This window comes from Babylonia areolata, chromosome 27, assembly GCF_041734735.1.
Source record: "Babylonia areolata isolate BAREFJ2019XMU chromosome 27, ASM4173473v1, whole genome shotgun sequence".
Taxonomy (NCBI): Eukaryota; Metazoa; Mollusca; class Gastropoda; order Neogastropoda; family Buccinidae; genus Babylonia; species Babylonia areolata.
Genome location: NC_134902.1, coordinates 11,370,104 through 11,386,706, shown reverse-complemented (window position 1 = coordinate 11,386,706; position 16,603 = coordinate 11,370,104).

Below are 16,603 nucleotides of genomic sequence, written 5' to 3'. Positions count from 1 at the left end.
CTGGATCACTAACCAGACAACTGGAGCACCGACAGATAACTGGAGCACTAACAGACAACTGGAGCACCGACAGATAACTGGATCACTAACAGACAAGACAACTGGAGCACCAACAGACAACTGGAGCACCAACAGACAACTGGAGCACTAACGCTACATGGAGCCACCAAGGCTGAAGGGGAAATGGCACAGGAAGTGGGACGCTGCAAACTGCGTAAATTTCATTACCTTCCTGATAGGACTACCCCTGCCCCCCTCAATGAACACACAAGACAAAGTGATAAACAAAAGCTTTAACAACACTGAAAAAGAATTTTAAAATATTGTTATAAAATTCCGTTCGACACCCCGTGTGTGTGTGTGTGTGTGTGTGTGCGTGTGTGCGTGGAGAGGACGGGAGGGGGTGGGGGTGGGGGTTTGGGGGGAGGGGGTCGTGTACAGGCGCATGTTTGTGTGGTTGTGTGTGTTAGTGAGTGAGTGAGTGAGTGTGTGTGTGTGTGTGTGTGTGTGTGTGTGTGTGTGTGTGTGTGTGTGCCATGCCAGTGGAAGCTGCGATATGTAGCCTGCCTAGGAATGCGTGTGTGGGGAAGCAGGGGGAGGAGGGGATGAGGGGGAGTGGGGCGGTGCAGTGTAATTTGGGAGATGGTGTATGTGTGTCAGTGTGTGTGTGTGTGTGTTTTACATTTATTTGCTTATTTGTTTGTTTATCATTATTGTCATTTTATTGTCATTTATCGTTATTGTCATTTTATTTCTTTTTTTGACTCACTTGTGCAAACAAAGTGAGTCTATGTTTTAACCCGGTGTTCGGTTGTCTGTGTGTGCGTGTGTGTGTGTGTGTGTGTGTGTGTCTGTGTGTGTGTGTGTGTGTGTGTGTGCGTCTGTGTATCCGCGGTAAACTTTAACATTGACATTTTCTCTGCAAATACTTTGTCAGTTAACACCAAATTAGGCATAAAAATAGGAAAAATTCAGTTCTTTCCAGTCATCTTGTTTAAAACAATATTGCACTTCTGAGATGGGCACAAAACAAAACAAAATGAAGCCTAATTATATGCAAACTGCATTTACTGTTATATTTATATTTTTTGTATTCTCTAAACTTGGCACTTTGATCTGATATTCTGACACAACAACAAGAGCAGTCATTATAATCATTTTTTGTTCAAACAGGAACTTCTTTTGCTAAGCATGGAAGGTTTATTTATTTTGCAAACGTTTTGGTGCAGATAGTAAAAAAGGGAAATTAATCTGTAATTAATGCTAGGGGACTTAATTTGCCACTTTAAACTGATCTTTCTCATCTTAAACATTACATTTTGAAAGTATACTCAATACATAAAAAGCTTGTGTGTTTTACTCTCAGTGTACAGGGCTTTCACTATGTTCATTCACCCAAGTGGTCTTTTTCGGAAAATACTAAAATCAATACGACGAGTGAACTTTACAGATCTGTTGGCTGAGCCCTGAAGGTCATGGGCAAAAATCAGTTGCGTACACATATTTATACACATTCAAAGCGTGTGCTCATATTCTTCGCGAACGCGAACGACACCATTTTGTTTCAAGTTGTTGACCTGCCTGTTCAATCCTATATTCAATGGACAATACATGATAACATGTGATGGAAAGTTGGAGAAGGAGACCGTTAAATATTTATTCAGAGAAAGATTTGTGAACGCCTCATCACTTACTGGATTATGCCCCGAACTGCCATAAAAATATCCACAGAATCAGTCGGAATTCACAGTTAAAAATTGTAAACCATGCGAGTTAATACCCTTGAACTGATCACGATGAAACGAAAAAAATTCCAGTCTTGACTTTTCTCAAAATGAAGTCCTTTTCTGACTTCTTACGACGTTTAGAAGTACTTGTACTTGGCTCTACATGTTATTAGTTTAACAAAATACTAAATTTTCATATCAACTTTATAACTATAAAACTAGAATGAACATAAAAGAGAAATTGAATCGACGGTGTCTTACATTCCCGGCGGGTGTAACTAAACTTGTACAGCTATCTAGATCTAGTGAAAACGGCTAAATGTTGCAGTGTGATTGCGGCGATAGCCATTAAAAAGATTTTTTTTTATTGCCCTTAAAGATTTTTTGAATGCCCAAGATACACCAGAATAATATGATTTAAACAGCGTTCTCACTGCGAATACCGCAATTGATTTATCGCCCTTTAAAAAAGTATGTTCAAATGTTAAATTTTAGGGCGTCAGTTAAGGAGCCACGATAGTGTAATGGATAAGGCAGTTTCTTCTTACCCGAACACGAGGGGTTCGAATCTGGTGAGGACTTTTTTTTTTCACACGCGAAGCTTTATAATAACAAATACAGAACACATTTTAACGATTAGATTTTTTTTTTTATAAGTGTATCACAAGTGAATCTTGAAGGCCTTGCCTCTCTTGTTTTAAATTTATTCATCTATTTATAATTTATTTTATCTTTCTTTCTTTTTTCTCAAGGCCTGACAAAGCACGTTGGGTTACGCTGCTGGTCAGGCATCTGCTTGGCAGATGTGGTGTAGCGTATATGAATTTGTCCGAACGCAGTGACGCCTCCATGAGCTACTGATACAGATATTGATACTGTGTGACTGTGTGTGCATGTGTGGTTTTGGCCGTGAGCGCCGCGCGCGTGTGTGTGCAGTGTGTGCATATATATATATATATATATATATATATGTGTGTGTGTGTGTGTGTGTGTGTGTGTGTGTGTATGCATGTGTGTGTGTGTGTGCATATATATATATATATATGTGTGTGTGTGTGTGTGTGTGTGACTGATTTTGGTGAGAGAGAATGAGAGAGAGAGAGAGAGAGAGAGAGAGATCATGCTGACCACTGTTGACCACAGCCCTAAAGTGTTCAGACTGTGTTATTAGTTGTCATGTATTTGCATTGTGATATCTTGATGGGTTTTCATGACTACTGCCTGACCACAGTTGACAACTGCTGACCTTTGTCTTCAAATTGCAAACTTTGTGATGGTTTTACAATTCTCGACAGAATTTGATAACAAGCTGACCGTTACTTTCTGCTGATCATCACTGACACATTGTGTGTGTGTGTGTGTGTGAAATGTTGCTGTTTTCTGTTACTATATAAATGCAAGATACGTTAAGTTCCACGACGAGCCTGAGCATTCTTTTTAACTTATTGATACGCACGGCCGGCGTGCGCGCGCGTATCAGTGTGTGTGTGTGTGTGTGTTGGAATATATTTGTAAATTGCAAAGGACTCTGTGTGTGTGTGTGTGTGTGTGTGTTGAAATGTATATCTAAATTGCACAAGACTAGATAGTCTGGCACCGTGACGGGCAGTTGATGGTCTTTAGCTGGGTGTGTCATAGTTTCAGTTTTCCCCTGGTGGCCGATGAAATACCACATCGGATTCTGCCACTGTTCCTTTGAAATGCAAGAAGTGTCTCTTCGTCAGGTCTGCCTCGTACAATAGGCAGTTGCGGAGTACCTTCCGTCTTTAACCGCTACTTGCAGGTATATCTCGACTGCACGACACGCTGATAGTGTTCCACGGAAAGTCTTAACAAGGGGAATAAATCGTCCTATTCTTGTTTCTTGCTCAAATGACTTATGCCCCTTTAATGTCATTGTGAGGGGGAGGGTTGGGGGGGGGGGGGATCTTCAGCAGGAACGACAGGACAGTATCCGACGTTCTTCTTCTTTCATTTTTCCAACTTTTTATTTTTACTTTTTTCAGACAAAAGTTTACAAATACAAACATAACTTTGTGTACTGGGAAGTTTCGACAAATATATTATTGTTTGAATATTAATCATTCCACATCAAAATTGATGTGGGCAGAACATTGATCCCTGTGATATTATAATGCCCAGTTTACAACAAAATGATGATATTTGCAGAACTTCAAGTATCCGTTCACACATTGATTACATGTGGTATTATAAGAAACTAGGGAGAGCTGGACAGTACAAGGAGTTCAGAGAAGCCCCCCTCAGTCAAGTGTTTTGGCCCTTAACTCCTTACACTCGAAGGGGTCCGGGCCGCACCCAGTTCATGACTCCTGGATGCCCTTGTATTGCAGCCTTTTTTTTTACCCTGGTCCTCAGCAGGTCGAACCCAGGACTGGGTCACCTTTTCTGGCAGGCGTTTTAACTCTATCGTACACCTAGTTTAAGTATGGAAGTTTAATCCTTATGAAGTTTACTTTCAGTTCTTCTCGACCAGATCCAGCTGGAACTCTTTTCTGCTGCTTCTGCCATTGCCGTGAGAACCCGTGTCCTCTCTCTGCCAGAAATCGACAGCTGTTTCATGAGGCTGTAGGCATATGCACTCACAACCCCCCATTGCACCAATCTCTATGGCGAAGACTTGGGTTTGGAAGCCAGATTCTCTCAGGCTGCTGGCTAGTCTAGCATACTTCTCGGTCTTGTCGATGTGGGCTTCCTCCATTCTGCTTTCGTATGGCACAGTATGCTCAATCAGAATCACTTGTTTCGTTGCCTTTGAGTGAAGTACTATGTCAGGTCTCCGGCATGCCACTCTTGCTGATGATTTCAGGGTGTTTCTGAAGGCCTTACAAAGCACGTTGGGTTACGCACTATTCAGCAGCCCACGTTCCATGCTTTGGATGTTACAGTTGTTCCTGGCCAGACTTTATTGCCTTCTGCAGAGAGGAACTCTACTGGAACTACTGGTGGTGTGGGTGCTTCTTGGACAGTGCTCACCACGTGTGCAATTTCTTTTATCACCTGGTTGTGCATCCATGTGTACCGTCCTTGCCTCAACGCCGCTTTGCATGAGCTGAGGACATGATCCACGGTTTGTTTGCCATGGCAGAGTGGGCACGCAGGGTCATCTGCTTTCCACCATTTCACCAAGTTTGTATTCAAGGGAAGGAGGTCGTACACAGATCTTAGGATGAAGCTGATCCTCAGAGGGACCATGTTCCACATGTCGCTCCAGCTAAGGCTCCTTTGGAGTGCATTTTCCCATGTTGTCCACTGCCCCTGCTGGCCTTGCTGGACTGCCTTCTGGACTCTTATCATCCTCTTCCTTCTTGATCTCCTGTATGATCATGTCTCTTTTTGCTTTCCCCCTTGCCTCGGACCACCATTCCATCTTTGTCGATCCCACGCCCAGTCTGTTGGTTTGGGTGTGTCCTATTATTTCCTTTGTCTTAAGGCTTTCTTTCACTGCACTGACTGCCTCCCTGACTTTCCATTTTCTGCCAGTCTTCAGCTTGGGTTGGTTGGATCTCACAATACTGTCCCCTAAGTCTTTGAGCATGCTGAGAAGTCTTGCCCTCCCTCCTTGTATTCTTCGACAAGGGATTTCAGAGAACCTCAGATTTGCTTGGCGACAGTACAGTGCCACGTCAGTGAGACCAGGTGGGACAATGACATAGGCAAAACAATGGGTATAATTGTTTTAACTTTTCTATTAATTCTCTGATTACAGATAGTGATAAGAAAATACAAACAGCGCGCGCGTACACACACACACACACACACACACACACACACACACACACACACACACACACACACACACACACACACACACACTTCAATTAATAATATCAAAGAGCATTACCCTGTCATCATAACCATTGTCTGCGGCTAAATGTCTGTACCCCCTATTCTTCGGCAGAAAACATGCTAATCTAATTGAGCTGATACAAGAAGAAGAAAGCTGCATTTACGTACACAGCATGACAAATTCTCTCTCTCTCTCTCTCTCTCTCTCTCTCTCTCTCTCTCTCTCTCTCTCTCGTGATAAATGTAATTATTCTGATTTTTTCGAATGTCCATATGGTGTTAAACAGGGTTGTCTGCTAAGTCCCTTGTTGTTTTCGTTTTTCATTAATGAACTTGCTGTTGAAATATCAAAAAAGGGCAGACATGGAATTCAGATGATTCCAGGAGCAGTAGAATTGTTTTTGATGTTATTTGCAGATGATATTGTGCTTTTGTCTGATACGGCCATTGGATTGCAGAATCAACTAACTGTTTTAAAGCAAGAAGCAGACAGATTGCGGCTAACTGTAAATCTTGAAAAAACTAATGTTATAGTTTTTCGAAATGGGGGTCAACTTTCAGCACATGAAAAATGGTTTTATGGTGATAAAGAGTTAATAGTGACGAATTCCTATAAGTATCTGGGGATGTTATTTACCACGAAATTGAGTCTGTCGTCTGCTTGGGCTGAAACAAGCAAAAAAGGGAAAAAAAAGGGGTAATAGAAATTATCAAATCTTTTCGGAAGCTACATTCCATTGATATGAGCCTTTTCTGGAAATTGTTTGACACACAAGTTGAACCGGTTTTGACCTATGCAGCAGAAATTTGGGGACTTTTGATTAATAGTCAACTCGAAAGGGTGCTTCCTCACGTGACACAAAACCGATGACTGTTTGGTATGTAGGCCCTACATAATCCGTTTTTAAACTGAACAATTCATCAAGCTGCGTGGCTACTGCACGTGCAGGCGCCAGGCTAACAAACGACCACGGCAACATTTGCTGTTCTGCTGTCACTGACAGTTTACATGGTATTCCAGGAAACCTCCTCGTTGTGTCCTGTGCGCAGTGTCAACCCTCTCTATTCGTGTACACGCGTCGGTAAGTGAAACTTTGTGGCATCATGGTGTATGCAGCGTCCATTAATTAAGTTCATCTCATGCTCAAAGAACGGTCTGTAGTAGCCCTGAATTTCGCATGAAACTGCACCGTATCGTATCATATAGCACTGTATTGTACTGCGCTGGATTGCATTGCAATTTGCTTTTCGTCACAACAGATTGTTCTGTGATCAATCCCGGCTGCTCTCCTCGGACAGAGCATGACGTCACCACTTTGTTTTCTGTCTGCAGGTGCACACTGTTTGCTGTTTTCAATGCCAAAGTGAATTTTTCTAGCGAGTTGCCAGGAACAACCCTTTATTCTCCGCTAGTTCTTTTACACGGGTTACGTGCATAGCGCTGCACACGGGATCTCGGTTTATCGTATCATCCGAAATACTAACACCCAGACCAGCACCCAACACCACTTAAATTAAGGACAAGTTGTTCAGAGTTGGGGTCTTGGGCCACCGTAATTGCTGTTGGGGGATTTATGTCACTAAGATATTGTTGGCTTTGTTTTCCTTAGGCTCTACATGCCGCCACTGGTCATGATGCTGATTTGAATCACTTCTGTTGCCACGAACCACCACTGGTCATACTGATTTGAATTGCTTCTGTTGCCACGAACCACCATTGGTCATCATACTGATTTGAATTGCTTCTGTTGCCACGAACCACCACTGGTCATACTGATTTGAATTGCTTCTGTTGCCACGAACCACCACTGGTCATACTGATTTGAATCACTTCTGTTGCCACGAACCACCACTGGTAATACTGATTTGAATTGCTTCTGTTGCCACGAACCACCACTGGTCATACTGATTTGAATTGCTTCTGTTGCCACGAACCACCACTGGTCATACTGATTTGAACTGCTTCTGTTGCCACGAACCACCACTGGTAATACTGATTTGAATTGCTTCTGTTGCCACGAACCACCACTGGTCATACTGATTTGAATTGCTTCTGTTGCCACGAACCACCACTGGTCATCATACTGATTTGAACTGCTTCTGTTGCCACGAACCACCATTGGTCATCATACTGATTTGAATCACTTCTGTTGCCACGAACCACCACTGGTAATACTGATTTGAATTGCTTCTGTTGCCACGAACCACCACTGGTCATACTGATTTGAATTGCTTCTGTTGCCACGAACCACCACTGGTCATACTGATTTGAATTGCTTCTGTTGCCACGAACCACCACTGGTAATACTGATTTGAATCACTTCTGTTGCCACGAACCACCACTGGTCATCATACTGATTTGAATTGCTTCTGTTGCCACGAACCACCATTGGTCATCATACTGATTTGAATTGCTTCTGTTGCCACGAACCACCATTGGTCATCATACTGATTTGAATTGCTTCTGTTGCCACGAACCACCACCGGTCATACTGATTTGAATTGCTTATGTTGCTACGAACCACCACTGGTCATAATGATTTGAATTGCTTCTGTTGCCACGAACCACCACTGGTCATCATACTGATTTGAATTGCTTCTGTTGCCACGAACCACCACTGGTAATACTGATTTGAATCACTTCTGTTGCCACGAACCACCACTGGTCATCATACTGATTTGAATTACTTCTGTTGCCACGAACCACCACTGGTCATCATACTGATTTGAATTACTTTTGTTGCCACGAACCACCACTGGTCATCATACTGATTTGAATTACTTCTGTTGCCACGAACAACCACTGGTCATCATACTGATTTGAATTGCTTCTGTTGCCACGAACCACCACTGGTCATCATACTGATTTGAATTGCTTCTGTTGCCACGAACCACCACTGGTAATACTGATTTGAATCACTTCTGTTGCCACGAACCACCACTGGTCATACTGATTTGAATTGCTTCTGTTGCCACGAACCACCACTGGTCATCATACTGATTTGAATTACTTCTGTTGCCACGAACCACCACTGGTCATCATACTGATTTGAATTACTTCTGTTGCCACGAACCACCACTGGTCATCATACTGATTTGAATTGCTTCTGTTGCCACGAACCACCACTGGTCATCATACTGATTTGAATTGCTTCTGTTGCCACGAACCATCACCGAGATTTACCGACAAGTAAAGAAAAGGGGATCTCTTTGGGAATCGTGTAGTTTCAAATAATTATCTGCACACGTATGTATCTATCTGTTAGAGCATTATAAATGTTCATAATTATACTCATATATTGTACATTGATAAAGAAACACACTATATTGTACTTTGACCATGAAACACAGTGTACTGCACTTTGACAAAGAAAAACAACTTTTCCATTAAACAATTTCTAAAGAAAAGAAAAAGATGTGAAAAAGATCAAACGCTGTGAAAATAATTAAGTATGCAAATACCCCCCACCCCTCTCTCTCTCTTTCACACTCACACACACCACCAGTCAGGTATTATGTATATGCTGTTGGGCTACTCACATTGGTGTTTGACTATGAATCTCGCTGTGTGTGTGTGTGTGTGTGTGTGTGTGTGTGTGTGTGTGTGTGTGTGTGTGTCTGTCTGTGTCTGTGTCTGTGTGTGTGTGTGTCTCTGTGTCTGTGTGTGTGTCCGTGCCTGTGTGACAGAGACAGCGACGGAGACAGAGAGGGAGAAAGGGTGGTAGGTAATTTTCAAAAGCTTATTGTCGTGTGAATGTTTACATGTGGGTGTGTGTGTGTGTTTTGTGTGTCTGTGTCTGTGTCTGTGTGAGCGCGCGCGCGTGCGTGCGTGCATGTGTGTGTCCCAGCGCTGCGTGCGTGCGTCCAAGTGGGCGTGTGTACTGATTGTGACCGCCCACCTCCCAAGACACAAACCACCAACAAGGAAAACTCCACTGACCTTTGAACAGCCGGCCGCCGACACCCCAACACTGCAGTGACGTCAATGTCAAGATTCCCTCCCCATCCTCCACCCCCACATATTCACCCACCCGACACATCTTCCTTGTCTTTTGGGCCAAAAAGACAAATTTTGATCACACGGGAAACCAGTCTGATTCAGACTTCCTGAAACACGCTATTCATATCACGTTAACAAAGAGATAAACAAATATTAAACAAACAAGTAAATAAACTATTTTAAAAATGTAAATGATAATAATGATAAATACTGAATGGTAAAAAACATTTTGAAAAATATACGAATTAAAAAGGAGAGGGATCAGAGTCCCAAGTGATTGCTTGAAACGGTTGAGCCATGCAGTGGGCTCTGAACGGCTATGTGACGTGATGAGGGGTGACGGAACGTGGATCAGTCTGTGGCATCCCGAACAGACAGTCCTTTCAATGTGGGTGGGCACAATAGACATATATATAGTACCAGTTGTATATATATCTCAGTGGTGGGCACTGATGACGAAAGACCCGTTACTCTAGCCGGAAATGACTCTTCACTCTTTTCTTCAACCAGCAAGCCTCTGTTGCTGTCGATGTCTACCTGAAAGGTGTGCTGTTACTGCCAGGTGTCATGCACAAAGTGTGTTGCCCAAAGTTCTGCAGTCCATCCTGAGGCAGTGTCCAGGTGTGAGCTCCAGCGAAACGCTCCCTCTACGTGACAACACAGGTGTCAATAAATGCCAATGTCACTGTGACCTATCTACAAGAGTAATCCATCTAAGTTCTCCCTCACTCGTCCTGCAATCCTAACTAAGCTCCAAGTGACTGGTTGTAAATCCTTTTATGAGGAAAAACCTGGCTTGCAAGACGTTCTGAAGACTCCCGGACGTGGGAAAAGCCCAGCTTGCTGCCATATCTCAATTATATTGTCAAAATACATTGGTCTCCTCGCTTTGGAGGCTGAAATATAAGAATAGTACTTTGATGGACAGAACATTTTATGTGCATCAAATCGACTCCCCATTTTCGTTTTGCCATACTAGTGGCAAGACATTTGGATCAGCCATCGTATACAAGGAATTATTTTAAGTTTTAAAAATATATATTATATATGGAAAACAAAACCAAAAACCCCACTGAATATCAAGCATTAACTGAAAACATAATACACAGAAAATCAACTATCAACGTGAACCAAACACACAGACAGAAATGCAGAAAGAGAACTGGGACTCTTGAACTGCACTTTTTAACTGAGGGTAAAGGATTCAATTACAAGCTTCAGCGTGCTCTCACAAAAAAGACAAGGAACAACAAAGCAAAACGGAAAAGGCATCAATCAGCTCTGCACAGTTTGTACACAGACTGATACCCAGTTGTGATGATACAACATGCCTCTTGTGGCGGAGTTCCATAAACATTCATAGCCTTTCTTATTAAAAAGTAATGTGGAACGGGTTTTAGATCATGCACATAGGCATAATTATATGGAGTGATGGCCTAGACGTAGCGCGTCCGCCTAGGAAGCGAGATAATCTAAGCGCACTAGTTCGAATCCCGGCACAGTCGCCAATATTTTCTCCCCCTCCACTAGACCTTGAGTGGTGGTCTGGACGCTAGTCATTCGGATGGGACGATAAGCCGAGGTCCCGTGTGCAGCATCATTTAGCGCACGTGAAAGAACCCACGGCAACAAAAAGGTTGTCCCTGGCAAAATTCTGTAGAAAAATCCACTTCGATCAGAAAACAAATAAAACACTGCAGGTAGGAAACAATACCCCACCCCCCACCCCACCCCAAAAAAGGGTGGCGCTCTCAGTGTAGCGACGCGCTCTCCCTGGGAAGACCAGCCCGAATTTCACCCAGAGAAATCTGTCGTGACAAAAAAGAGTAAAACAATACAATACCAAAAATATGAAAATATATAACGCTTTTAGTTGGAAGGCGTATAAAAGAAAGAAAGAAAGATCGAATAAAGAAAGACCGAGAGGCAGAGAGAAGAATTACATTTTTTTTCATCCCACACATAAAGAAAACGAACATCACATGTTTTCCGCATCCGGGGTCACGCACACCGGCACACCTTTACAACTTGACGAGTTCTAACCAATCTCTCACGTTTCACACGTCGTCGACAGCAATGCACATAACCTGACCAACACGGAGCTGGACGAGATGGAATTTAAAGTGTAATAAATAACAGAAACTGATTGAAGCTTTATAGATACGTGTGCGTGGGATGTGAAACACGGCGAGAGGAGTATAGAACAGAGAGAGTTTTGTTGGAATGGAGGGCTGTTCAGAGTGCTTGGGGTGTGGAGGGATTCTGCTCCTTCTACGGGATTAACATTAGTATGCTGATGAAGTTCTGAACAGTTACCCGTTATACTTCACTCCTCCTGCTCACATTGTGTTTGAACTCAAACTCCAGCACCAGGCGGGGTGCCATCTACAGACCCATTCTACCACACTCCACGACTCTTAACTCCTGCACTGGTGTTTGTTCAGAGCGTGGTTTAAGGGTCATGCCTCTGACAAGTATTTTCTCCAATCTGAGATCAGCCCCCACATCCACACCGGTAGCGGCCGTTAGCAGTCATTGTTCGGTGGACAAATCTGCTAGATCCTGTTGTCAGTCCAACAGGGAGGCATCAAGGTCATCCCTCGCTATCTCCTCTCCACAATCAATGACCACATTAACGCGGACACCACTACCGAGCCTTCAACACGTTCCATTCATCCAACCTCGGAAAATACTGTCCGCTTATCATCCGCTCTAACATCCTAGCGTCGGGGTCGACATACTTTTAACCATCAAATGCAGTCTTTCAAACGTAGATTGGACAAATTTACAGATCTTCGCGTTCACTTTTCACCTCGTAAACTTGCTGTTCACACCGTGGGCCGGCCAGGCTGGTGATGGTTCTGTCATTCGTTGTGGCGGGGAAGGAGGGGTGTGTGCACAGGTTGCCGGGAGGGGGACGCCACGTCTCTAAGGGGGGATAAGTGGAGGGTGTGTGGGGGAGGGCATGGAAGGGTTGTAATGTCCCCCTGTCACCAGTGGTAAAGGGGATGGTGGGCATGGAAGGGTTGTAATGTCCCCCTGTCACCAGTGGTAAAGGGGATGGAGGGCATGGAAGGGTTGTAATGTCCCCCTGTCACCAGTGGTAAAGGGAGGAGGGCATGGAAGGGTTGTAATGTCCCCCTGTCACCAGTGGTGAAGGGGGGAGGGCATGGAAGGGTTGTAATGTCCCCCTGTGACCAGTGGTAAAGGGAGGAGGGCATGGAAGGGTTGTAATGTCCCCCTGTCACCAGTGGTGAAGGGGGGAGGGCATGGAAGGGTTGTAATGTCCCCCTGTGACCAGTGGTAAAGGGAGGAGGGCATGGAAGGGTTGTAATGTCCCCCTGTGACCAGTGGTGAAGGGGGGGGGGGGCATGGAAGGGTTGTAATGTCCCCCTGTGACCAGTGGTGAAGGGGGGGGGAGGGCATGGAAGGGTTGTAATGTCCCCCTGTGACCAGTGGTGAAGGGGGGGGGCATGGAAGGGTTGTAATGTCCCCCTGTGACCAGTGGTAAAGGGGATGGAGGGCATGGAAGGGTTGTAATGTCCCCCTGTGACCAGTGGTAAAGGGGATGGAGGGCATGGAAGGGTTGTAATGTCCCCCTGTGACCAGTGGTAAAGGGGAGGGGGGCATGGAAGGGTTGTAATGTCCCCCTGTCACCAGTGGTAAAAGGGGGAGGGCATGGAAGGGTTGTAGTGTCCCCCTGTGACCAGTGGTGAAGGGGGGAGGGCATGGAAGGGTTGTAATGTCCCCCTGTGACCAGTGGTAAAGGGGGGGAGGGCATGGAAGGGTTGTAATGTCCCCCTGTGACCAGTGGTAAAGGGGGGGAGGGCATGGATGGGTTGTAATGTCCCCCTGTGACCAGTGGTAAAGGGGGGGAGGGCATGGAAGGGTTGTAATGTCCCCCTGTCACCAGTGGTAAAGGGGGGGAGGGGCATGGAAGGGTTGTAATGTCCCCCTGTCACCAGTGGTAAAGGGGGGGAGGGCATGGAAGGGTTGTAATGTCCCCCTGTCACCAGTGGTAAAGGGGGGGGGGGGCATGGATGGGTTGTAATGTCCCCCTGTCACCAGTGGTAAAGGGGGGGAGGGCATGGAAGGGTTGTAATGTCCCCCTGTCACCAGTGGTAAAGGGGGGGAGGGGCATGGAAGGGTTGTAATGTCCCCCTGTCACCAGTGGTAAAGGGGATGGTGGGCATGGAAGGGTTGTAATGTCCCCCTGTGACCAGTGGTGAAGGGGGGAGGGCATGGAAGGGTTGTAATGTCCCCCTGTGACCAGTGGTAAAGGGGATGGTGGGCATGGAAGGGTTGTAATGTCCCCCTGTCACCAGTGGTAAAGGGGGGGAGGGCATGGAAGGGTTGTAATGTCCCTCTGTCACCAGTGGTAAAGGGGATGGTGGGCATGGAAGGGTTGTAATGTCCCCCTGTCACCAGTGGTAAAGGGGGGAGGGCATGGAAGGGTTGTAATGTCCCTCTGTCACCAGTGGTAAAGGGGGGAGAGGACATGGAAGGGTTGTAATGTCCCCCTGTCACCAGTGGTAAAGGGGGGAGGGCATGGAAGGGTTGTAATGTCCCTCTGTCACCAGTGGTAAAGGGGGGAGGGCATGGAAGGGTTGTAATGACCAGTGGTAAAGGGGATGGTGGGCATGGATGGGTTGTAATGTCCCCCTGTCACCAGTGGTAAAGGGGATGGAGGGCATGGAAGGGTTGTAATGTCCCCCTGTGACCAGTGGTAAAGGGGGGGGGGGAGGGCATGGAAGGGTTGTAATGTCCCCCTGTCACCAGTGGTAAAGGGATGCCATGGGGATACCCAAAGGATCCACAGATTCATGGTGTGTCTGGAGCCACGGTGTTTGTTCGATTGCTAGCTTGGCTTTAAGCTTTAAGCAACTTTTTGTTTGTTTTGTTTGTTGCTAGCCTCGCTGTTTGCTTTGTTTTAGAGCAAATCAATCTCTGTTTATGTCTCTCTATGAGAGAGAGAGAGAGAGAGCCGTCTGTGTGTGTGTGTGTGTGTGTGTGTGTGTGTGTGTGTGTGTGTGTGTGTGTGTGTGTGTGTGTGTGTACATACTGCACATGCAGCCTGAGATGTTTACTGACTGTACCATCGTACGGAATACGCAAAGACATTTGAATTCGTTTGTTTGATTTACTCTATCCCAGGCAAACACGATCACAATTTTGTTGCACACATTTTTTCAAAAACAATTGTGTGGTTCGTCCGTCAGGATCAACGAGGACCATCTAGTCATCCTAGGGGTGGGTGGGTTGGGCTCTGTGGGTGCGCAGATGACTGGTCAGGCCAATCCGCGCCCGGAAGGTTCTGACGCAGTGTGGACAGGGGATGGTGGCGGCTGTCGGGGACTTGCTGGTTCTACTTTTCCTGGCCTGCCTGCGTTGCTCTGCTGCAGCGATTCTGTTGGCCTCACAGGATTTGGCGCCTTTGTGGACAGCTGAACGCCACTTTGGTCTGTCCATTGCATTCAGCTCCCATGTGTCGTGGCTGATGTTGAAGGCCTTCAGAGAAGCTTTCAGAGTGTCTTTGAAGCGCTTCTTTTGGCCTCCATTGGAGCGCTTGCCATGTTGGAGTTCGCCATACAGCAGTTTCTTGGGGAGCCGGTGGTCTGGCATGCGGCGAACTACATGGCCTGCCCAGCGCAGCTGGGCATGCATCAAGATGGTGTAGATGATGGGCAGGTTTGCACGAGTGAGCACCTCTGTGTCAGGGATCTTCTCTTGCCACTTTATGCCGAGAAGTTTTCTGAGGCTGGTGGTGTGGAAGTGGTTCAGCTTTTTGGCGTGGCGTTTGTAGACCGTCCATGATTCACATCCATAGAGCAGTGTGGTGAGAACTATGGCCTTGTATACTTTGAGCTTCGTCTCCAGGGTGATGCCTCTCCTGTTCCAAACGTTCTTATGGAGTCTGCCGAAGGCAGCGCTGGCTTTAGCGAGTCTGGCATTCACCTCGTCGTCGATGACAACTGTGCGAGAGAGTGTACTGCCCAGGTATGTGAACTTGTCCACTGCGTTCAGTCGTTGCCCGTTGATGAAGATATTTGGTTCAACGAAAGGCTTTCCTGGAGCTGGCTGGTGCATCACCTCAGTCTTCTTTGTGCTGATTGTGAGGCCAAAGTTGTCACAGGCAGCAGAGAACTTGTCGACGCTGTGTCGCATGTCAGCTTCGGAGGCAGCGTTGAGAGCGCAGTCATCAGCAAACAGGAAGTCGTTGACGGTGTCTGTCCTCACCTTGGTTTTTGCTTGAAGCCTCCTGAGGTTAAAGAGTGAGCCATCTGTGCGGTACCTGATGCCAATGCCTACGTCAGCGTCTCTGAAGGCATCTGTCAGCATGGCTGAAAACATGAGACTGAACAGGGTGGGGGCAGGAACACACCCTTGCTTGACTCCGTTGGAGACAGGGAATGGTTCTGAAGTCTCTCCGTTGTCTTGGACTCGGGCCAGCATCCCATCGTGTAGTTGCCGTATGATGGTGATGAACTTTCTGGGACATCCGTACTTCGTCAAGATTCTCCAAAGGCTATCTCTGCTAACAGTATCTCCTGGAGCTGCCTGGCAGCAAACACCATGTCGATAGTCCCGCGTTCTTTCCGGAATCCACACTGGCTCTCTGGAAGGAGACCTTGCTCAAGGTGCGCTATGAGACGGTTGAGTGGCACTCTGGCCAGAGTCTTGCCTGCGACGGACAGCAGGGATATTCCACGATGGTTGTCACAGGCCTGACGGTTTCCTTTGCGCTTGTACAGGTGTATGATGGAAGCGTCTTTGAAGTCCTGTGGAACTGCCTCATGCTGCCAGATGAGCTGGAACAGCAGATGAAGCTTCTCAGTCAGCGCCATACCACCTTCTTTGTAGACCTCAGCTGAAATGAGTCTGAACCAGGGGATTTGCCATTGGACAGCAGACGGATAGCGTCTCCTCCAAAGTTGGAATGGCATCCAATGATTCACTGACTGGCACCTGGGGGAGTCGGTTGATGGCTTCATCATTGATCATTGATGGTGGAAGGGCGGTTCAGTACGCTGACAAAGTGTTCAGCCCATCTCTCAAGGATCCCGTCCTT